At 48.6% G+C, this 24,559-nt stretch overlaps 1 protein-coding gene across 3 annotated transcripts in view; it reads left to right on the top strand.

Moving 5' to 3' along the window:
• Window positions 1-1,286: 1,286 nt before the first annotated feature.
• CFAP92 (cilia and flagella associated protein 92 (putative)) overlaps window positions 1,287-24,559 on the top strand; it is a 336,768-nt gene continuing 313,495 nt past the window's right edge. For 2 of the 3 annotated variants that reach the window (XM_085624842.1, XM_085624841.1), the window contains exon 1: window positions 1,287-1,415. The gene's annotated coding sequence lies outside the window, so the exon portion shown is untranslated. The remainder of the gene's footprint in view (window positions 1,416-24,559) is intronic. The other variant, XM_085624843.1, reaches the window with a different exon arrangement.

Raw genomic sequence — 24,559 nt, 5'->3', positions numbered from 1 at the left:
GGTATCGTTCGGTATTTTAGAAGTGGTAACTGGTATGCTACCTACATGAGGCCCCAAGTGTGAAGACACCAGGATCTACTGGAGCCGAGCCGCAATAATACCAGGGTACCGGACCCTCTGCCGCATACACCGTGACAAAGAGTCCAATCCGGACTCGAACGGGCATATTATCAAGCCAGGCGATAAAATTATCGCTGCTTTAGCGGCAGAAAACTGCTGCTAAAACGGCGATAATGGGCTTGATAATATGCTCTATGGAATTCCAATTGAAGCCCATGTTAGACGTCCTTCACATTTAACATGGGCTTCAATTGGAATTCCATAGAGCATATTATCAAGCCCATTATCGCCGTTTTAGCGGCAGTTTTCTGCCGCTAAAGCGGCGATAATTTTATCGCCTGGCTTGATAATATGCCCCCAACTCTCCAGAAAACAAGCACGTGTCGAGGGACATCGAGACTCCTGTGACCCACTTCATGAGTGGCCCAGTTGTCTCGGAATCGCCTATACAACCTGCCTGCTTCTGACCGCGAGGACATCTTGATGCACGTTGCTTGGCTGACTTATCTACTCTGCACCCAGTCTGCTGGCCTGATTACCGATGAACCAGCCATGGACCTGAGGCCCTTGCGACCTACTCCCTCGAGTGGGACCCCTCTGACTTACCTTTAAGTTCTTCGTGCAGTATGTCTTCAAGTGGTCCTCTTCTTCGTAGTGCTCCACCTAACAACGACCTCAGCACCTTGTTCCTGGCTGAATCGGGAATGTCCCTGAGAATCTGCTGGCGGAACATTGGGCCAGGTCATGCTACTTACCTAAATCAAGAAGGTGAACCTTGAGATTCAACTGTACGATTTTATAGCCATTTTTTTATTTTCTCCCATTGACCAATAGTGCATATTTGCACACAAAAGTGATTTATTTTTCGAACTTTGAAAATTCATATCTTAAAAAGTAATTACTGGAGAAGCATTTCTTGGTCTGAAAAATTACATAAAAATCGATATTATTTTTGCAAATTGGTCTCAGATTTATTCTTGTGTGTGAGAATAATTTATTTCCTATGTGATTATAAAAGGCTTATCAGGACACTGCCCTCTGATAAGCCTAACTGCTATACACTATATAGAGAGCCAGCTTCCTACTCTGCTCCTCTCACCAGAGAGCGCAGGCTTAAGCCGCCCTAAAACATAACCCTTCCTACCGGGCGAGGTGGAACTGAGATTTGAAAGGAGCGCCCCGGCACTGCACCATCGGCTTGTTACCGTAACAACGAGTCGGACAACAGTGCTCTGTGGCCGCCGTCTCCCGGCTCCGGCACATACATGCACTCAACTCACTCAGCCTGCAGGCGGGCAGAATTTACTACCGGAGTTAAGTGTGATTTAAGAGAGAAATACTGAGAAACGCAGGAGGTAAGAGAAAGAAATGGTTGTCGGAATTCGAACTCTTAGCCAGTGCCGCCGCGGGACGCGAGTGTTCGATATTAGAACCCCAGAGACGTCACCGCTACGTAGTTGTTTAGTTTTGAGTTTTGGTCTTTGATACAGGGGGAGGCATCGAGAGAGGTTCGCGCCACCCCCCATACCCTTTCCTATCCTTCCGGTTTTGTTTTGTTTTCTTTATTTTTATTTATTTAATTCCTGCGTTGGTATCCCGCAAAACGTCACATTCTTTATACAGGTGGGTACTGTAGCGTCTAACTGAGAAACAAGCCAATGTTTGTGTGCCTTTCTCTTCCCTTTGATTTTGTTTTTAAACAAAAAGCTAGCTTATTTAGGGAACCAGGACATCATCCCCAATGCTTTGGTAAACGTGTACGATGTATTCTTATAATGTGAAACTGTTTTTAAGGAAAACTTTATCTTAGAGAAATGAACATTGTTTAGTTCGAATGGCAAAGAACTGTGCGTGCAAAAAAAGGGTGTTGTATGTTTTTTGTGGGACCATCTTTCATTTGGTTATTACCTAAAATGTACTTATTGCTCTATATTTTACTTTTTTTCTCAATTTTTAGAAAGGCATTCATTCTAGACAGACCAATCGATTTTACTTCCACCTAAAACTGCCCACATTTCAAATGTGCTTTTAGTTGGTTGATGTGCAATATTTGAACATCACTTGACATTAGTATGTATAAAATAAACAGAAAATTAAAATACCCCACACTGAAGTACTTCTAAGTCGGAGCGCATCAGAAGTAAATGAGTATGTTTGGGCTGTCAAGTGTATTGTACATTACTATATTGGAAATGATTTGTTGAAAAAGTACAAAATGTTGTTTGTGTATTTCAAAAGGAACACTCGTGAAAGAATTCTAAAAAAGTACCAGTGTGTTGAGGCGGACCTACAGCAAGAGTGTTAGGGGGCTTCCTTCAGTCCTTCTTCCATCTACTTGCTTCATCTCATCGTTTTTTTCCCCCTTTTTTTCTTTTTCAGCTCCATACTTTCTGTCTTTGCCTAGTGCACTCTTTCTCGCCATTGCTCTCTATCTTTCTATCATCCCTGTTGTGGCCTACTGCTAGGAAGTGCAGCTATGCACCGAAATAATGGACACACACAATGCAGCCTGGTTCATAACTGCTTCCCTGGAACAGATGTGGCCTCTGTATTATCTACCTGATGTCACTACAAAGCTAACCCATTAAACTTGTCCATGTAAATAACACCTTAACATCTTCCCCCTAACCCGTGGTACACGCACTTCACTCCAGAAGTGTATGGCATGTTACATTCCTCCCCAACCATAACTGTACCAACCATAAACAATATTTAGTCAGCGACAGCGCGGCCTCCACGTAACACCTTGAAGTGAGTCTAGGGAACGAGGTTTCTTCTCAGGTGGTATTGAGACTGCGGGCACCTGCCTCCAATCCAATGAAGACACCCGCCTTCCGCCAGTGTTTCTCGGCGTTGGGATTTCTCTTCTCCTATGTACCCAGTCCCCCTCGCCCCAATTAGACCCTCAGTTCGAGTTTCAGACCTATCTAGATCTAGAGCATTACCACTGTACCGTTTGAAGAGCAACACATTTTGGTTGACCTATCCTATCCAAGCAGTCACCATAGTACCATGTTGGCGCACTATTTGCCACGGCTCTGGTTTAAATGGCATCCTAAATTTGCTAGTTGGGTGGTGATCTTTCCCCAAGTACGATGTCTCCTTCCTTCAGTTTAGAGTGCTTAGCATACTGCTGAATGCCGACCTGGTGCTTCCTCCGCTGTTGATGCTGGAACTCCTGATGGTCATTGATGGTTCCAGGGACCTAGGTAGGGTGATGGAGAATGACACCCTGAACCACTCGGGTCATGCCCACCTACTCGGTGCCTGCCCAGAGGTAGTTTGAAAGGTCTGTCTATTACTGAAAGAAGGAATAAATGGCCACTTCACTGGTTGTGAGTTGTTGTATGCAATGCAGATTACTCTGTTCATGGTTCTTATGACACGTTCGGCTTCACTAGTCACCTGTGGCCTTTGTGGTGTCACCGTTTTATGTATGATGTTCAAAGATCTTAGGTACTCCAACATTTCTTGACTGCTGAATGGCGGCCTGTTGTCAGTTTGGAACTCTTGCAACAGCACATAAGTAGCCATGGTCCTCTTCTCTTACTTCAGCAACATAACAGTGACGGTGGTCACTATTTCTACCTCTGGATACTTGGAGTAATCATAGATCACAATCATCATTTGTTTGCCATCTAGAAGGCTGTCAAAGTCCCTACTGGCACATACCGTGGGTTAGTGTGCCTGCTCTTCCGTGATAATAGGGGTCAGGGATAAGGGCTTTTGTGGGCTAACACAGAATGCAGTTGCTTAAGGTGGTCTCCACTACTTTGTCTAAATGAGGAAACCGCATCTTGCTTCATTAATGGATTTTAGTCTTGATCTACGCTCTGATGTCCAGCATGTGCTATATGGACCATGCGAGTTATTAGGCTGTCTGGAACAACAAACGATGGCCTTGCAGGAAAAATCCATTGGCACCCACTACCAACTCATGTCGGACGGTGTACAGTGTGGTTAGCGTTCTTTCTGCCTCAGAGGTCCTCTGTGACCAATGTGATTTCAACACCTCCCACTAGCCTGTCGCCAAACCCTGAAATGCTAATTGCAGTCAATCGTCGATTTCTGAAGATTCTTTGGTGATGCTCAATGTTACCTGTAGTGGTCGGGACTTTTCTTTCATGTATCATCCATACTCCGTCTTCTCTACTTCCCACTGTTCGTCGCTGTCCGGGAATGACTGGACAGGTAATCTACGGGGTTCGCGGACCTTGATTTGTTCTCCATCCTAAATGATTAATCCTGTAGCTGCAGGACCACCTTCTCAATGCAGGTAGGGGATTGTGACTATGATCAGAGGCTTATGGTCCGTATGCACTATAAAGAGGTATATATATATTTATATTTTTCATAGAAAAAAACATAGGTTTCAGGGACGTTATAATTAGTTGGCCATTTCACTCGTACAAAACCAGAGAAATTCCGCCGTTATAGCTAGTTCAGCTAACTATAACTCACGTGTTTCTATAAAGTTTAATATGTTTTATATATATGCCAAGGTGTATTTAAGAATGAGTGGGTATATAAGTGTCTGGATGGAGGAATTAGTAGGTGCGTGACTGACTATAAGTGAGTGATTAAATGTGTCTTACTGAATGCATGGGTTAGTGACTAAACTGTGTGAATGTCTGTATCAGTCTGTCTGTTGTTGTGTAAGCTGCTGCATGGGTTGGTGAGTTACTACATGAGTGTCTATATGGGTTATTGATTGGTTGCCTGAGTATTTGTATGGGTGCCTGAGTGTGTGTGTGGGTGGGAGGTGTGTGACTCTGTGCATAGATGTGTGAGTGGTTGATTCACTGGGTTTATGGGTTCAAGAGTGCATGTGGAAACAGCTGTATGGGTGGGTGAGTGTGTGTATGGGTGTGTTGGTGAGTGAATGGATGTCTCAGTGGTACATGTCCAAGTAACTACATATGTAAAAGGCAGTTTATGTGAGAGTTGGAGTATATAAATGACTATACATGAGAGTCAGTGATTGTGAGAGTGGCTGTATGGATGAGTGTGTACTTGTATCAGTGATTGTATAAGAGATTAAGTATGCGTTAGTGTCAGTATGAATAAGTGAGGTGGTGTCTGTATAAGTGAGTAAATGGAAGTGTGATTGATTCGGGGGGGCATATGTCGATCACTGACCCCCATGAGGACTGCCTGTGGTGTCTATCATCTGAGCACGACTTCGAGGGCTGTCCTTGCTGTAGGAAAATGAACCCAAAGGCCTTGAAGGAACGAGAAGCCAAGCTGTACATGGCTAAAGTGAGAAAAGAAAAAAGGGGTCGAAAACGTTCGAAGTCGAGGTCGTCGACTTCTCATGATTCGAAGAGGAAGCACAAGAAGAAGAAGAGGCATGGATCTCAGGGGATGTGGCCACAGAGCTGATGGGGAAAGACGTGTGAGCCTGGAGCTCCACGGTGCCCCGTTGTTTATCCTGTATAGGACCAACATATCGATCTCCAGAGACCCGGCAACGGCAAAGCCAGGGATCGGGGCGCCAACGTTATTGCTGGCGAGGTTGTGTGCCCCCGCTTTCTATGGAACCGGAGAGGTGACGTGGTGCACCGAGGAGCAGCTGAAATGGCGCCGATGGGAAAGGCGAGACGCTAGAAGGCGGAGCAGAGAGGAGGAACCTGGCAAGAACGGAGGGCGAGCGGGGGTCAGCGAGCACGACCTGCCTGCGCTGCCTTTGTTAAACCTGTTGCCTTGCTGCCTTGGGAATCCCAGCAGGAGCCGGACGAAGCACCTAGGAGTAGGTTGCAGCAGGCATTTGGAGCACGATCCGCAGCTTTGAAGGGGGAGTTGCCTGCGCAGGACACGGGCGGCCGGTGACCGATAGCTCATTAACAAACTACTGTGAACTCTATGGAGGGCCCCCTGGAACGCAGATCTGAGACGGCGATCGCAGCCCACTGGCAGAGAGCGGGGCCCTGGAGGAGATGTGCCCTGACATTGTTTGTGCAAGCATGAACCACACAGCACGCACTTGTAGGTGAAGCTGCAGGCCCGCGAGACACGGACCGCCTGGGGGTGACGCGGAGCTGCTGCTGCTGGGAGATTCGGTACCATAGGCGAAATCCTGGCCTATTGACCGTGACCCCGGGTCGCTAAGGGGGTGCACGTCCTGGCGGCGACCATTTGGGTGTGCAGGCTGCTGAATTAGACACTTGGATCTGAGGGGGCACCTGTGCCATAGAACTTTGGGGCCACCGTTGGAAGCAGCCCTGAGAGAGGGTGTGGCTGACTACCCGTTACAGCCCGCAGCGGACGCCAAGGTAAGGCCTGACATGCTACCCTATTTGCACGCATTGGAAGAGCTCGGCCAGGGGGTGGAATCTTGACAGAGACCTGTGTGGTGACCCTTGACTGTCGGGGAGACCCTGCTAAGGGGGGATTTGGGTGTGCACGACGCTTGGACTGCCAGCTGTGCCCATCCACGCACCACTCCCAGCGAGAGAGCAGACGGATTGTGGCGAGGCGCTGTCTGGTGCCTGAGCTTGCCGGGGTGAGGAGACCTCTGGTCCTGGATTGTCTGACCGCACAGGGCGCATTTGGAAACAACCGGCGGCTGCACCTGGAGAGTGAGGGCCTCTGTGAATAGGGAGGTTAACCCAGGCAGCGGTAAGGAACGCGGTCGGCCGTTGCTCCCCCTCGATGTGGACCGAGCATAACGTTGGTAACCAGTGAGAAGGCCGCATTGGACCTTGAGGGTTGAGCTGCGACAGTTCATGGGGAAGCCACGGGGGAAATAGGGGGGGCGCCTCCCGAGGTGGAAGACGATACTGGGGCGCAGGACAAGCAGGGAGAGTTGACGCCACCTCTGGAGGGGATGATGCAGCAGTAGGTTGACCAAATCCTTCAGGCCATCACTGATACCAGAGCAGACCTGCAGCAGGACATTGCACAAGTGGCGCATGGGTTGGGCCTCCTTCGGGCGGACCACGCTAAACTAGTCGATAGGGTAAAGCAGACGGAGGTCACCCTTGAGGCCATAGAACCCGCCCATGAAGCACTGGAGGCTCAGAAGGCAGATGTCCAACACAGATTGCGCACACTGGGGCGGAGAGCTGAAGATGCCGAAGGGAGGAATCGCCGAAACAACGTCCGCGTGGTGGGGCTGCCGGAAGGAGTGGAGGGGTCCAGTATGGTGGACTACCTGGAGACTTGGTTGAGAATGGAAGTCGCCCCTGAGGGCCTATCCTCCTTTTACACCCTAGAAAGAGCACATAGAGTCCCGGCTCGGCCGCTGGCCTCCGGAAGACTACCCAGGCCAGTGGTGGCGAGACTGCTTCACTACAAAGACAGATATCTCTTGCTGCGTAACACCAGAACTCTGGGCCTCTACACAGTGGGCAACGGGAAGGTGACACTGTTCCCAGACTACACTGTGGATGTACAGTGCTGCCGAGCTTCGTACTTGGCAGTCAAGAAGGCACTCCGAGAGGAGGGCCTTCAATAACTGCACGACTACGGGTGGCTGTGGATGATAAGACCTTCTTCCACGACAGCCCGGAGGAAGCTTGGACTTGGCTTGAGTCATACAGGGCAGGCACGGGTGCGGCTGGGAGCAATGGCAACATGCAAGCAGAGAGGCCGCGCTTGCGCCGCTCACGGCGCACCCGGTGACACTGTCCCCCCCCCCAGCCCGGGGGCCCACAGAGACACAGACGGAGAGAGAGAGCGTACAGCTGCACTGAAGGCCGTTACGGCCATCTCACGAGAGGAGGGAGCGAGGTCGTTGGCAGCCACAGAATCGGATAAGGTCTCAGGGGGGTCGGACATGGATGTTTCAACGACAGGCAGTGGACACTTGCCGCACGTGACACCTGGGACAGCGGACAAGCTCGTGGATGCTTAAAGACTTGGAGGAAATCGTGAGGGGACTTGCATAGAAGGGGGCTTCGCTTTGCACTTTAATGTTTTCCACTATTCCTGAGGGTGCCCGCTGGATGGAGCTAGAGGGGTCTCTGGGAACAGATGAATGAGTGATAACTGTGGTTCCATTATAGTAGTTGCCTCAAGAGAGGCTGACTGCCTATCTTTGGGGGTATGGGGTGAGCCGATGGCAGGTTAGGGGGTTGATCCCTCACAGCTCTGGGCCGCCTCCCCATGTTTGAGTGGGTACATTCCCTTGGTTTTTACTGGGAGGACGTTTGTGATTTTAGTTTTGATGGGTACTGGTTTTGTAGCGCCTGTTCTGGGGTGGGGTGGTTGGGGATGTTTCGGGGGCGTGTTTGAGATTGTTAGAGCCACCGGTATATACGCCACTTGTGCACACCTATTACTAGGGCATATATTACAGCATGGGGTCATCACTTGATATACGATGCGTTACCTGGGATGTTCGGGGACTCCATACGATGGTACGACGTCAGAAAGTGCATGCTTACTTGGTTCGTAGGGGGGTTCACATAGCCTTTCTCCAGGAAACTCACATTAATCAGACTGAGAGCTTGCCGTTGAAGCGCAGATGGAGAGGACAATTATTTTGTACAACATACTCGCCCTTTGCTAGGGGGGCTTTGATATGGGTTAGAGCAGGAGTCCCATTCCAGGTGACGCAGCAGTTAGTGGATCCAGAAGGGAGATATGTGATGGTAGCGGGTCGCCTCAATGGAGTGGTTGTGACGCTATGTAGTATCTATGCCCCTAATGTTGATCACGTTTCCTTCTTTACTCACTTATCAGGGAGGTTAGCACAGCACCTGACTGGCTCTATATTGATGGGAGGGGGGGGGTACTATATCTCTATTGTGGCCCCACTTGCGAGACTAGTAAGATCCCAGGGGATGGAGGTGGTATCGTACGCAGACGACACACAGATCATGGTGTCTGTGTCACAGTCTATTAGCATCTCGGCTGCAGGTTTCAGGAGCTGCATGCAATCGATTGCCGACTGGATGACCCTTAATTCTCTGAGGTTGAATGGCGACAAGACGGAGGTCCTCATCTTTGGAAAGGATAGAGATGCCTGGTCGAATGAATGGTGGCCGCCTTCGTTGGGGGCTTGCCCAACCCCTTCTCAGTCTGCAAAAAACTTGGGGGTCATTTTTGACACTGAGCTGGCTATGAACTTGCAGATAAATAGAACTGTATCTACCTGTTGGGGAGTTTTAAAAATCCTCCGTAGAATAGTTCACTACTTATCACCACAAGCAAGAAAACAAACAGCTGTTGCACTGATCGGGTCTCGCCTAGATTATTGTAACGCATTATATACTCAGATCAACAAGGGATTGCTGCTGCGTCTACAAGCAACACAGAATGCAGCAGCAAGATTTGTCCTTGACCTTCCTATCTCAGCCTCTGTCACTCTGGCTAGGAAGAATCTTCATTGGTTGCCCATTGAACATCGTATCTCTTTTAAAATTGTTTGTCTAGTTCACAAGGCACTTATGGCAGGACCGACTGATGGATTGGGATCTCTGCTGTCTAGATATGTCCCTGGCAGATGTCTTAGATCTGCTCAACACAATCTTCTTGTTATCCCCGCTATCAAGAAGGCAAGATGGGGAGCAAGAGCCTTTGCATCGAGTGCTCCGCGTTTATGGAACGCACTCCCCTCTGAGCTCAAGGCTATCTCATCTTTGCCCCTTTTTAAGGGAGCCCTTAAGACCTGGTTCTTTAATAAAGCATATCACTAGCATCGCAGGACTATCCTTGCTATTATTTAGGCGCCTTGATGCCCTTTGGGCTAAGTTTCTGCGCATTATAAATCTTATTTCATTCATTCATTCATATTGTAAATACTGAGATGGAGAGGTCCCATCCTCCGCTGCCCGGCGCTCCCATACACAGAAATGGTAAGGCCAGGCGACTGTGGCAGGAAATTTGGGGGTTGGTAGATACCTGGTGCGCGCACCACTTAGAGGAGCAGGACTACTCTTATTATTCTGGCCTGCATGATTTGCATGTACGGATTGATGCGATATTATGCACACCTGACGTTCATGCTAAGGTAGAGCATAGTGAATATCTTGCCAGAATGATATCAGATCATAATCTGTTGTTAGCTAAGATACGATGGATCCAGGAGAGATCACTCTTACCGACCTGGCAGCTACGTCCGGAGACGCTGGAGGAACCAGTCTTCCACGACGAAATTAGGACAGGCATCACTCATTATTTTAGCGAGAACGAGGGTACAGCGACGACAGTAGCGTTGGAATGGGACGCGTTTAAGGTAGTGGTGTGGGGCCTATGTATCACTAAAACGGCGGGGGTGCGGAAGACATTATTGAATGAAATTGAGTCCGCTGAACAGCAGCTGCGAACCGCCGAGAGGGCCTGTCCGGAAAATCCGAGAGCCCAAGGGGAGGTTTTGGACGCTAGAGAGGTGGTCGCGACACAGGTGGAGAGGTTGTGCTGCTTTGCTCATCGAGCCTATACGGCGAGGATGCATGCAGAGGGGGATAGAGCGGGCACGTTGTTGGAATGGTTGGCTAACCCGAACCCCCGGTGATCGCCCATATTAGGGCTGACGGCTCCGACGGGAGAGTTGGTGTATACACAGCGGGAGATTAATGGGTTGTTTCTGGATTATTATACGGACCTCTACCGCAGCAAATTACGACCTGATGGGACGGCAACTGGGGAGTTTTTGTTGGATTTACCGTTACCCTAGTTGGAGAAAGAACAAGCTGATCTATTGGGGCAGGAAATCACACTGGGAGAAATAAGAGGGGCAATTAAACATATGGCGCGTAACAAAACACTGGGGGTAGATGGGCTTCCCATAGAATTTTACGCGGTCTATATTGACTGTTTAGCTCCACGTTTATTGGCGATGTTTCGGGAGGCGCGGAAGGTGGGGAGGTTGCCGACAACCACTCGGGAGGCCATTATTATCCCACTGCCAAAACCTGGGAGGGACCCAACTGATAAGGCGGCATACCGCCCACTTTTAATGTTAACCTCTGATTATAAGATCCTGAGTAGGATTCTTGCGACTCGACTCCTCCCGTACATGTCTCAGCTGGTTCACCAAGATCAGGCGGGATTTTTCCAGAAACGGAACACGTCAGCCAACGTACGACGTTAGTTTCGTGTATCCGAGGGGGACCACAGCTCTGTGCCATTAGCGACGGTCCTGTCGGTTGATATTGAGAAGGCTTTTGACAGCCTGGAATGGCCGTACCTGTTTCAAGTAATGCGAGTGATGGGACTAGGGGAGGGATTTGTAGGATGGACGGAGATGCTTTATAGGTCCAGTCGGGCGGGAAACGCGGCAGGGCTGCCCGCTCTCTCCCCTGCTGTTTGCCTTAGCGATTGAGCTGCTGGCCGCGCAAGCCAGGTTGGGGACGTATTATACAGGTCTGGAACTACGTGCCGACATGCAATATATATCACTTTACGCGGAGGACTTACTTATGTTCTTGGCTGATACGGGAGAGGCATTGAAGGGGGCAACATCCTTACTGCGTACGTTTGGCGCGGCTTCAGGGTTGCAGGTGAACTGGGCAAAGACTTGCCTATTCCCTGTGGACGTATCGAGGCCGGTCCCCGCTCAGGTGGAGGGTATAAGATGGGAGCCTCATTGCTTACCATACCTTGGTACTAATGTTTATCATACCCAAGAGGACCTATTAGATGGTAATGTAGGCAGGGCCCTGAGAGGGATTAAGGGCAGCTTACAGTTTTGGAGCACACTGCCGTTATCAGTGGCGGGTCGGGTGGCACTCCTGAAGATGGTGGCGCTGCAACGGTTGTTATACTTTTTTAGGATGCTGCCGATTTGGATACCGAGCTCCTTTTTCAAAGCGCTCCGATCACTGGTAGGGATCTTCCTGTGGGGGACTGGCAGGCGGCGATTGGCTTTGACCACAATGATGCGACCCCGGGCTGAGGGTGGTTGGGCGGTTCCCAATTTCAAGCTATATTATTTGGCGGCTCAGCTACAGTGGTTTACCCAGGCAGTGGCGAGAGAATTTAGAGGGCCGGATGGTCCGACGGGTCGGTAGATCCAGCGTCTTGTATTATCTTTTATTGTACTCCATCAAAGATTGCATCTTGGGTCATTAATGCATGAAGAGAGGGCGCTGCGGCTATGCTGGAATAGGACCCAAACTAGAGGTGGGATAACTCGACCGTACGCCCCGGAACTTCCTCTGGGTATGTGCACTGCCCTTCCACATGGGGGGGACTGGACAGCGTTGGCCGTGTGGGAGGAGTTGGGAGTACAAGTGCTGGGGGACCTGTACGAGGATGGCGTGCTATTGCCCTGCCAGGCACTGCAGGATAGGTATGAACTCCCCAGGGGCGACTTCCTAATGCACACTGCTTTGGTGTCTGCAATCCAACGTCACAGGGTGGAGGGTTATCGGAGCCACAGACAGCGCTGGCGTGCCAATATGTGGAGGTGGCGGCAGGAATTATTAAAGCTATAACATGCCTGTACAGACGGATGGTGAGCGAGGGGATACAACCATTGAGTAGATTACAACAGAAATGGGAGGCAGACCTAGGTAGGGAGATCCCTGAGGCGACTTGGGCGAAGGTGGTTAAGAGAGCATGGAAAAGCATTCGCAATGCTAGGTTCCAGCTGATTCATTTTTTTGTATTGCATAGACTGTATCTGACTCCGGCCAAGATTAATAGGTACTTTGGATTGAATACTGCCCAATGCCCATGTTGAAATTTGGTGGGGGCGGAGTTTCCTCACATGCTCTGGAGTTGCCCGCAATTAGGGACATATTGGGAGGAAGTGGTCGATGTGCTCTGTGAGGTTAAGGGTCGACAGGTTGAACCGGTGATGGGTACCTGCTTATTGCATTGGTTTCCCCATACATCGAAGACAAAGGTTACGAGTAAGTTCTTGGATCTAGGATTGTTGCTTGCTAAAAGAGAACTAACGACGCACTGGAAATCTAGGCAAGGACCCAGAATTGCGCGCTGGAGGGCAGAAGTACTTAAGTGGGCAACGAGCGAGAGCACTGTGCGTTTCCAGCATGCTAGGAGGTCAAATAATGATAGGGCGCTAGAACCAGCAAAGGCATAGGAGGCATTGGTAGTGACTCTACAGATCCCGGACTCAGAGTCCGATGGAGGTTCCGTGTTGGAGATGCAGGAGGATACACCCTGAGCAAGCGAATCATGGTGGGTTTCCAACAGTTCCAAGGGGTGCAGGCTTCGGACTTAGACCCTGATAGACTCGCGCAATCTGAACGGGGGGAGAGGAGCAGCATTTATAGTAATGGTTGTACTGTGTGGTTAGCTTTGTTAATATTCTACAGGAGGACACACCGGTGGCATGGGGTGGGGAGGATTTGGGGGGGAAACTGGCTTCTATATCTGTTGATACATTGATTGGTCGGATCCTGGACACAGGTGCCGAAGGAGTATAGGAAACACACCTTTCCCAAACTATGGGGCGATTAATGGAGAATGGTAAGAAAAGATAACTATGATTGGACGCCCTAGAGGGGTGATTGAACCTATACCTAAAATGGCTGGTTGAACACCTAATGTTGATATCATGTCTGGTACTGACCTGAAATGTTATAATGCGTATTGCCAGAGGTTTGATGTTGGGAGAAAATCAATAAAAATATATTTAAAAAAAAGAGGCATGGATCTCGACGCCGTTCGTCGAAGCCTGTGGCTTTGAGGTCGCCTTCTCCGGCTCCTCGACGTCGTGTTAAGGACTTCGTCTCCTTCTCCTTCAGCGTCTCCTCAGGTGACTCCGGCCCATACTCCTTCGTATAAGGGGACTCCAGAGCAGTCTCCGAAGCCGAGATTCTCTCAGGCTCCGGATGGTTCATCGAATCTGGCTGATGCTGAGACGTCTTCGGCTCCTTTGGCACCGCCTGTGGCCCTGGTGGTTCCGACTCCAGAGGCTCCTCGATCGGATCTCGAACCGACGCAGTATCCTTCATTCACGGCGCCGGGTTCGGATCCCACGCATATTTTAAATGCGATCTATGGTGTGTTTAACAGGGCCTCTTACCCTTCTGGTGCACCTTCGGGTCCCATGGGTCCTCTGGCATTTAATTTGGGTGTGCCTCACTATTATCCTCAGGCCCCCTTCATGCCATTCATGCCGATGACTCCGTCATGGCAAATTCTTGCTCAGAGGATGTCGACGCCATATGGGCAGTCCCCGGCTCCCTCCGGTGAACCTTCTTCACGGATTCGTTTGACGCAGGTTGCTGCTATGGATTCATCTTCGACGCCGCTCCCGGAGCCATCGACGCCGCGTGTGGCGCCACCGAGGCCGCAAGCGAAGATGCGCTTGAGGAGAGAAGCGCAGAGGTTGCTAGAGGAGGAACAGTACCAGGCTGAAGATATGGAGGAAGGTGAAATTTATGAGCCTGAGGATATGTTCATGGGTCTGTGTGAGGCATATGGACTTGACACCTCCCTGGAGTGGGACTTTGCTTCTCAGAAAGCTTCTCCTTCGAAGGAAGTTGCACCTTACCATACTGTAATAAGGAAGGCTGCAGAGCTCTTGGATCTGCAGCTCCCTATGGCTGAGTATAAGCCTAATTTGCTTACAGAGGTGCTTCATTCTCCGTCCTCTGTGGTTGAACCACTCTTGCCTTTCAACGATGCCCTGACGGAGCCGATCCTTGAAGTTTGGCGCAATCCTCTTTCTGCTCCTGCAGTTTCAAGATCTGTGTCCAGAAGGTACAGGCCTGCCCCAGGAGATCCTGTGTTCCTTTCTTCCCATTCTTCGCCTGAGAGTTTGTTGGTGCAGGCTTCATGTTCAAAGCAATCTACGGGTGCCTTTCCGCAAGCTCCTGCTGACAGGGATTCCAAGAAGCTTGAACAATCTGCAAAGAAGGTCTTCTCGTCAGCGAGTATGGCTTTGAAACCCACCAACGCTACCTGTTTGTTGGGTAGATACATTCATGCCCTTATGGACTCTGCCAAGAAGCTTCTTCCAAAATTATCTGAGGAAGACCAGGGTCATTTGAGTGAGGTTCTGGCAGACTCTCAGGCTGCTGCTCACCAAGTCATCAAGTCTGTCCTGGACACAGCAGATTCGGTGGCCAGGGTGATGGGCTCATCCATTGCACCTAGAAGACATGCATGGCTGATGTACAGGCTGCCCTTCTAGATCTTCCCTTTGACGGATCTAGACTTTTTGGGGAAAAAGCTGACTTTGCTTTGCAAAGGTTCAAGGACAGTAAGGTCACAGCGAAATCCTTGGGTCTACAGTCTCAGGAAAGGGGTTATGGCTATAGAAGATACCATGGCTTTGGGAAATCTTCCTTTTGTGGTTCCCGTCAGCTGCAGCAGCAACAACAGCAACAAAACCCATTGTACAAGTCCTACAGGAGTAAGGGCAGAGGTCGCCTTCATGGAGCGGGTTGTCAGCCTTCTTCCCCCTCCTCCTCCCCCACCTCCCCTACCCCTACCGGTAATGCAGAAAAGCAGCCCTAGATCCGCCATCCTGGATCATGCAGGTCCTGTGGGGGTTCGGCTTACCCATTTTCTACAGGATTGAAAATTAGTCACTTCGGACCTTTGGGTTCTAGATCTTGTGGAAAATGGGTACGCCCTTCCCTTCAGGGAATTTCCTCCTCCTTACCCTCCTTGCCAAGGGTTTTGCACAGAGGATCATTTGCTTCTTCTTCAGAAGGAGGTTCTTGTCCTGTTACAAAAAGGTGCGATAGAGGTGGTTCCGGAGCAGAAAAGGGGTCAGGGATGCTACTCCTGGTATATCCTGATTCCCAAAAAGGATGGCAGGTTACGACCCATCCTAGTTCTAAGAATTTTGAATCTGTTTCTCAAGCAGGAGAGGTTCAAGATGCTTACCCTAGCGCAAGTTCTTCAGGCGCTGCAACAAGAGGACTGGATTGTGTCCATCGACTTGTAGGATGCGTATTTTCACATCCCAATCCTGAAGTCGCACAGGAAGTATCTCCGGTTTATGGTTGGTTCTCAGCATTACCAGTTTGCGGTCTTTCCGTTTGGTCTTACTACTGCACCTCGAGGCTTCATCAAGGTGATGGCGGTGGTGGCTGCCCATCTCAGAAGGTCGGGGATCCCGGTTTTCCCCTACCTGGCAACTGGCTTCTGAAGGCAGGGTCGCCAGAGATGGTGCGTTGTCATCTGCAGGTAACAACTCAGTTGTTGTTCAGATTGGGTTTTTCGATAAATGTGCCCAAGTCTCACCTGGTGCCCTCTCGGCGCAACCTGTTCATAGGGGCAGTAGTGGATACCACTGTGTGTTAAGCTTTTCCTCCTCCGCAAAGGATTCTCAACATTCAGGAAATGATCCCTTTATTCCACAATGGAGCGGTTGTTCCAGTTGTGAAGGTCCTATGCCTGCTCGGTCTGTTCACCTCCTGCATTCTGTTGGTCAACCATGAACGCTGGCACATGAGGGTGCTCCAGTGGTGCCTCTGCAGGCAGTGGTATCAGCACAACGGAGATCTCAGGGAGTCTGGCAGGATCTCCAGAGAAGCTGCAGCGGATCTGTCCTGGTGTGGAGGGCAATCTGTCTCAAGGAAAGCCTTTTCATCTCCCTCCATCGGTGGCCACAGTGATAACGGATGCCTCTACCCTAGGGTGGGGTGCTCATCTGGGGGATCTTCAGATCAAGGGTCTTTGGTCTCCAGAGGAAAGGTTGTCTCATATCAATCTTCTGGAATTGCGGGCGATATGTTTGGCGCTCAAGGCCTTTCTCCCTTCCCTTCGCGGTCAGTCGGTTCAAGTCCTGAGGGACAACACTACCGCGTTGTGGTATGTCAACAAGCAGGGAGGAGTAGGGTCGTACCGTCTCTGCAGGGAGGCGTTGCGGCTTTGGTCCTGGGCTCAGGACCATCGGATTTGCTTGATGGCGAATCATCTGGCCGGGGTGCTAAATGTTCATGCGGAGAGTCTCAGTTGGCAGTTCTCCGCCGACCACGAGTGGAAGCTTCATCCGGAGGTAGTTTGACACATCTTCCGGATGTGGGGGACTCCTCGGGTGGACCTGTTTGCCACTCTCGAGAACACGCACTGCCTGTCATTCTGCAGTCACCAGTTTCCGAGGCAGGGGGCGTTGGGGGACGCTTTTCAGTTGAGTTGGAGCTCACAATTCCTTTATGTGTTTCCTCCCATACCCTTGATTCCTCGGGTTCTGAGGAAGATTCGCCAAGTCGGGCCCAAGTCATATTGATCGCCCCGGATTGGCCAGGAAGGGTGTGGTACACAGATCTACTTCACCTCTCATCGCACCCTCCGCTCCGTCTCCCTCTCAGGGCAGACCTCCTCTCGCAGTCAAAGGGGCAGGTTCTTCACCCCCACCTCCAGAGCCTGCACCTTCATACCCGGAGATTGAACGGGGCAACCTGAGTTCCTTCTCTCTCCCTCCTGACATGGTGGATGTTATCTTATTGGCCAGGCGACACTCCACTAAGTCCATTTACTCCTACAGGTGGTCAAGATTTGTTAAATGGTGTGGGGAGAGGTCTATTGATCCCTTAAAGGCTCATCTTTCTGATGTTCTTTGTTTTTCGCTACATTTGGCCCAGCAGGGTTGTGCTGTGGCTACTGTTAAAGTTTATTTGTCGGCTTTATCAGCATTTCTTTGTTTGCCTGATAAGCCGTCTCTTTTCAAATCTCCGGTTGTTTTAAGGTTTATTAAGGGCCTTACTAATATGTTTCCGCCTGCTCCCTACATTATGCCCCAGTGGGATTTGAATCTGGTTTTAACTTTCTTAATGGGTTCCCCATTCGAACCTATGCATACTTGTCCCTTGAGACTGCTGTCATTCAAAACGGTCTTCCTTTTGCCTATCACCTCAGCCAGGAGGGTTAGTGAGCTTCAGGCTTTGAGTTCTAAGCCTCCATTTCTGACTATTCATGCTGAAAGGATGGTTCACAGTACCAGTGCTGCTTTTCTGCCTAAGGTGGTAACTCCCTTCCATCTAGGGAAGTCCATTACCCTCCCTACTTTCTATCCTCCCCCTCACCCTTCCAAGGAGGAGGAGAGGCTGCACCACTTGGATCCTACGTTGGATGCATGAAGGGCAAGGCGGTGCACAAGCGCACTCTATCCAGGTTGATCATCTTGTGCATCAAGATCTGCTATGCTCTGGATGGTAAGGAGCCTCCTGAAGGCATTAGAGCTCATTCCACCAGGACTAAGTCATCAACTTCTGCCTTGTCCAGAGTTGTTCCTGTGCTGGATAAGTGTAAGGCCACAACTTGGGCTTCCCTCCACACTTTTGCAAAGCATTACTGCTTAGATTCCGAAGTGAGGAGAGACAGCCATTTTGCGTGCTCTGTTTTGCAGGACTTTTTGGTATAGAAGGGTGGACATCCTCCTCCGGGAGTGGGACTGCTGTGGGATTCTATTCATAAGGTGAGGAAACCAAAGGCAGATGTATCCATCAGAAGAACAAGTTACTTACCTTCGGTAACGCTTTTTCTGGTGGATACATTATCTGCCTGTGGATTCCTCACTGACCCACCCGCCTCCCCATTGTCTCCCCTTTTATACCTTAAAAGAGGTATTCGTTAATATGTTGTTTCATATTTTTATTCTGTATTGCCTCTGTTTGCCTTTCTGTAGGCTTATAGGAAATGCTTGCTTTCTTTTGCTTTCCATTTTCACTTTACACTGTGTGTTTTTGTGTGAATACTGTGTACTCTGTATGCATTGTCTATATGGTCGGTCTGCCCATTTCACCTCGGTGGCACGTAAAAAATGGGCGGAACTGACATCATCACGCCGATGTGGCCCTCTTATGGCTCCAGTGACATCACGTGGAGTCGCGTGCAGCTCCATGGCATTGTGACGACCTCGTCGGCGTGGAGAGCTAGGAAAAAAGTTTCCGCGGAATGCTGGCGCATGGGATATTCATAAGGTGAGGAATCCACAGGCAGATACTGTATCCACCAGAAAAAGCGTAAGTAACTTGTTCATCTGTATGAATAAATGAGTGTGTGTGTGTATAACTGTATAGGTGAGTAAATGGCTGTGTGATTGACTATAGGTGAGTGAGTAGGTGTGTGAATAGCTTGATGAGCGACTGACTGTGTGTGAGTGGCTACATGGGTATATGAGTGGATATATCAGTTATGTTATGTTATGTTAGGGAGACTTCTAAAGCGCATGACTCACCCTGGGGCATCTCGGCACTGCACCTAGTAGCAGACTGAGGAGGATAAGAGAAAACACGTGACAGAAGGGAGAGATGCCAAGTGATCAGTACAAAAAGGTTTTCAGTTTTTTCCTGAAAATACTAAGGGAAGGGCATCTACGAATGGAAATAGGTAGCATATTCCAATAGCGAGGAGCAAGATATGAAAAAGCCTTTCCCCTGGAGCAGGAGTGACGAATTCGGGGGATCTTCAGGAACCCAAGAGAGTTTGACCTAAGGTTGCAGGTCGAAGTCTGTTTCGTGAGCCTGCTTAACAGATATTGAGGACCTTTGCCGTTTAAGGCCTTATATGTGAGACAGCAGGTCTTGAAGTATTATCGTTTCTCGATCGAAAGCCAATGAAGGTCTAGCAACAAAGGGGCTGAAGGTGAGCCCGCCGGGCGGTTTAGAATCATACGCGCGGCGGTATTTTGAATGACCTGCAGTTTTTTTAGCAGCGTCGGGCCTAATTCTGCCAGTAGGGCATTGCCGTAGTCGAGGCGACTGATCACCATGGCCTGGACTAGGGCTCTGCGATGCTTGGTAGGAAGGTAGGGGAGGATCTTCCGTAAAAGCCGAAGGCTGAAATAGCAGGAACTGGAGATTGCTGCTATATGTTCCTTCATAGATAGGGCCTGGTCAAGTTTAAACCCCAAATTTTTCACTACTTGTTTAGGGGCGGGTGCGGGACCCAACTCTCGAGGCCACCAGTCATGGGACCAGAAAAGAGGAGCTTTCCCAATTAACATAATTTCAGTTTTGCTTGGATTTAATTGGAGATAATTTCCAGTCATTCAATTGGAAATGGCAAGCATACCAGCTGCGAAGCGTAGATGTTCTAGTTTTGCTTCAGGGTTAATTTTGAAGATAAGCTGGGTGTCGTCCGCGTATGAGACTATCTCAAATCCACATGACTCTGCTATTTTAGCTAAAGGGGACATGTACAAGTTAAACAGTGTGGGACTGAGGCACGAACCCTGGGGTACACCTTTGTCAAAACAGCACTTATCTGAGCGGAAAGACCCCAGCATGATTGTTTGGTTTCTGTCAGACAGAAAATTCTGCAGCCATTGTAGGGCTTGATCCTGGATGCCGCAAGAGAGCAGTCTCTGCGTCAGCTTGGAGTGTGCGATGGTGTCAAACACTGCGGAGAGATCCAGGAGGACCAGAATAGCTGATCTTCCGGCATCCATTTCTTGCCTCAGTGAGTCGGTCACCGCTAGGATTGTGGTTTCGGTGCTGAATCCCGGACGGAACCCTGATTGTGAAGGCTCCAAAAGATTGTTTGATTCTAGAAGTGACTCAGCTGTCTATTTATGGCCGATTCTAGCAGTTTGCCCAACAAGGGTAGCAGAGATATGGGGTGGTAGTTACTAAGTATGTGGGGTCCGCAGCCAGTTTTTTCAGGATAGGTCGGACATAGGCTTCCTTCCAAATGGAAGGAATTATGACCGAACTGATGGAGCAGTTGAAAATTCCTTGAATTTCCGGGGCGCAACATGAAGCTAAAAGGGCCATAATTCTGGGGGGGCACAGGTCACTGGGTGAGCTAGATTTAGCCGAATATTACAGATCAGTGACTTCCGTTATAGAAAGGGGTTCAAATTGTTTGAGATTGCGGAGAGTCCGCTGGTTGGTTTCTGAGGAACTTATGCCTGGGGTTAAGGTCTGGGCAAGTGGGGAGGAGAAGTTAGCATAGATCAAGGTAATTTTTTCCTGGAAGTGAGTCGCAAGAGAGTTACAGAGTTCCTGTGACTCCATTTGAGGCAATCTGCAGGCTTGGGGTGAAACAAAATCTTTAACTATGTTAAATAATGTTTTTGATGAGTTGGTGGCCTGATCAATTTGTTTTAAGATAAAAGATTTTCTTGCTATTTTTATGTTTTGATGATATTTTGATAGGGATAGTTTATAGGTCTGTCTGTCCAAAAGAGTTTTGCTGGTTCTCCAGTGTCTCTCCAGGACTTTACACCTGGATTTCTCAGCGCGAAGCTCCGCAGTAAACGAGGGAGCTGATAATCGCTGTTTGGAGGGATACATTTTTTTCTCGGGGATTATGGAGTCAAAGGCCGTCGTTAATCTGGTGTTAAAATTCTTCAGCAGCCCCGAGAGATTACGGTCGGTCAATATATCTGCCTGTGGCTGTGCGTGATAGACAGCCTCGAATGCCTCCAAAGATAGGTTGTTCCAAGGTCTGCGAGGTTGATTTGGACGTGCTACGGAGCCAAGTTGCACGTTAGTACACTGCCGTCGAGTGGAGAATGGGACCATGAAATGGTCAGACCATGTTAAGGGAAGGGGAGGAAGACAGAATAGGTGACCAATATTGGTAAAAATTAGGTCTAGGGCATGGCCTGCCCTATGCGTGGGGACCGTTGCAAGTAGGGAAAGCCCGATTTTGTTTAAACTAGTTAAGAGGTTGTTCACATCAGGGTTCAATAGATCTTCGCCGTGAAAATTAAAATCTCCAAGCAAAATAAAGTTGCTGGATGCTAGAGCTTGCATAGCGATCAGTTCGACTAATTCATTTGAAAAGTGGGTCCTGGGTCCAGGGGGCCGATAAATCAGAGCCCCATTCCAGCTGTCAGACGGTGATCTAGTAAGTTTGAAAAAGCCTAGTTCCAAACTGTCAGTACTATGCGTGGCAGTCCATTGGACGTTTAGACAATTTTGAAAAGCAATTGCGATCCCACCCCCATTTTTTTTCCTGTCTATCCAAGTGGATGAATTTGTAGCCATCAGGGATTGCTAGATTAATCTGAGGGTGGTTTGTGGGATTTAGCCAGGTTTCTGTAAAAAAGCATAGTTCAGGGGAATGGGTACTGATCATGTCCCAGATTTCGATAGGGTGTTTGGCTAGGGATCTGACGTTGCAGAGGATAAATTTAGGGCTGGGATAGCCTGGGTCAGACAGGTCTACCCTGGACGACAAGTCCGGGGTATTTAGCTTGCAGTGAAAAAGACAGGTCTTGCATGCTACTGGCCCTTCAAGATTTAAAGGAAAAGCGTTGAGGCAGCTAAACACAGGGGTGAGCTGGGCGACTTCCCTAGTTCTGATATCCAATAAGGCTTTAGAGTAGTGGCTATATTAGTGAATGAGTTGGTGTATGAGTGGCTGTATGGGTAACTGAGTGGATGTGTGTAGACATATGAATCAGTGAGTGGCTGTGTAAGCACTGGTATGGGTGTGTCAATGGTTTTGAGAATGTTAGTGTGTAAGTTGGAATGGGTGTATGAAAGGTTATTTTGGGGTGTGAGAGGGTGTGTCAGAGAGTGTGGATGATGTCATGAGTGATGTCATTTCAGAAGTCATCAGTGATGTCACTGACCATGTCATGAGTGATGTTATAAGCACTGAATTGCGGGCCGTGACTTATAGTCAGCTCAGCTAACTATAACTGCTGAATTTCCCTGGTTTTGTACAAGTGAAATGTCAGCAAAACTATAACGTCCTAGTAACCTTTTACTTTTTCAGTGTGCTTCTAAGGTTTTTTAAATTCTATTTACTAACTATAACGTCCCTGTAACCTTTAGTTTTTCCAGTGAATTTCTAAGGTTTTTTAAAAGCAAATTCCTAACTATAATGCCCTTGTAACCTTTGTTTTTTTCGGTGAATTTCAAGGTTTTTTACCTAGTAATTGCGTTTGCAGAGTGGTAAAGAAAGGAGGCTTGGCCTCCGACCAGCTTTCAGGATTACCGCTGTGTAGGACTTACAGGAGGTACTAGGAGGGTTTCTTTGCCGCCAAGGTCCCTCTGGAGTAAAGTAGGTCCCTCAACCAGTAATCAGTAGTGCACCACAAGCCGCGTTTCCAGAGTGGTGCAGAAAGGGAGCACACCCTGCAATTCAGCTGATTTGGTTATTACCTAAATTGTACTTTTTGCTCTATATTTGACATTTTCTCAATTCTTAGAAATGCATTCCAGACAGACCATTCGTTTTTATTTCCACCTAAAACTGCCCACATTTCAAATGTGCTTTTAGTAGGTTGATGTGCAATATTTGAACATCACTTGACATTCTTAGCAATCCCGCTGAGTGAGACTTACTGGAGGTAACAGATAGGGTAGTTGGTCCCCTAGTACAGCCTTGGGGGCCAACTCCCGCTCCTGTTACCTCCGGTAAGTCCCAAACAGCAGGATTGCTGAGAGGTTGTAGTAGGCCACGCCCCCTTTCTTCACAACTGTGCAAATGCACCTCCTGGCGCACTAGTAGTACCACTAAATTATCAGCCCTTTGAATGACTATGGGGAACTCTTAAATCACAGCTAGTGCCATGGTGTGGCCATGTGGGATTCACCCTGTCTGTTTCTCTTTTCTGAATCCAAACAGAATTAGTACTAAGGCCAAGACTTTGAAGACAATTTGATCAGAGAAGAGGATAGTGTTTCTTGGAATCCAGTTTAAGATGTTAGGGAGAGGCTTCTCAGGAGACAAACATCGGTCACAAAATACCACAGTTAGAGGAAATCACAAGCCTTCTTTAGCACCAGGAATTGCTCCAGAAAACTCAATGAAATGCACATATCACTCTTTCTCCACTGTTTGGTGCCCTTGTGGGAGGAACTATTTCAAACTATCCTCTAGCATGACAATTTATAACAAAATACAAGTACGGTTCTAGAAATTGTGCATAATCATTGCAAACTCAAGCTTAGAAGTCTTTGCCCAGTACCCCACTGAAAAAATATGAGATCTTACTTAATGGTCCATGCGGTGCAGGTTGTCCATTTTAAAACCCAGAAACAAGTATTGAGGTCAGTTTGTAGACGATGGAGGAAAAAAAGAAAATTAGGCTAAATAACCAGTAAAAGGTCTAAGGTAGCAGTTTTGTCCCACATTAGCTCTCACTGCAAACAAATGGGTCATGAAGGAGAGATACAGGATACTTGTGCTTCTTCAAACCTTCAAAAGAATATAACAGAGGGATTCTATTTTTGCTATAAACTTGCAGGGCTTGTTCTTCAACATTCTGATCATTGGGTAGCATAGGAGGGTTCTTCATTTCAAAATCAGTAGTTGGTACTCTTCCCTTCAGACTGAAGTTTGCCCCATGTGGCATCTCCATGTGCATAATAGCTTTTCTGAGCCATCAGGAAACATTTGCACTCTATTTGGCTGAAAGAGTGATTATTGTGAATTTTTTATACAAATGTAATATAAGGTGTGCAGTCAATTGCTTGTATAGTCTGGGGCTCTGATAAGCTACAAAAAATGACAACTATGCTATTTCAAGTTACAGTGTTGGTCCAGTTTTAAACACAAGGGTTGCAAAGTATATCTGTGCAAGAACTGACTAGCTGCACTAAAAATGTCTTTGTGTCATCCTTCAAAAAGCAGGGAGCCATGTGAGACCTCTTCACGAGTGCATAAAAAACAATGATTACATAGAAGAGGTTAGGAAAGTAGTCTCAAGCTATATCTCAGA

The sequence above is a fragment of the Triturus cristatus genome, chromosome 9, assembly GCF_964204655.1.
Source record: "Triturus cristatus chromosome 9, aTriCri1.1, whole genome shotgun sequence".
NCBI classification, from domain to species: domain Eukaryota; kingdom Metazoa; phylum Chordata; class Amphibia; order Caudata; family Salamandridae; genus Triturus; species Triturus cristatus.
Note: the sequence above shows the minus strand (reverse complement) of the source record. Positions and strands in the feature narration are given on the sequence as shown.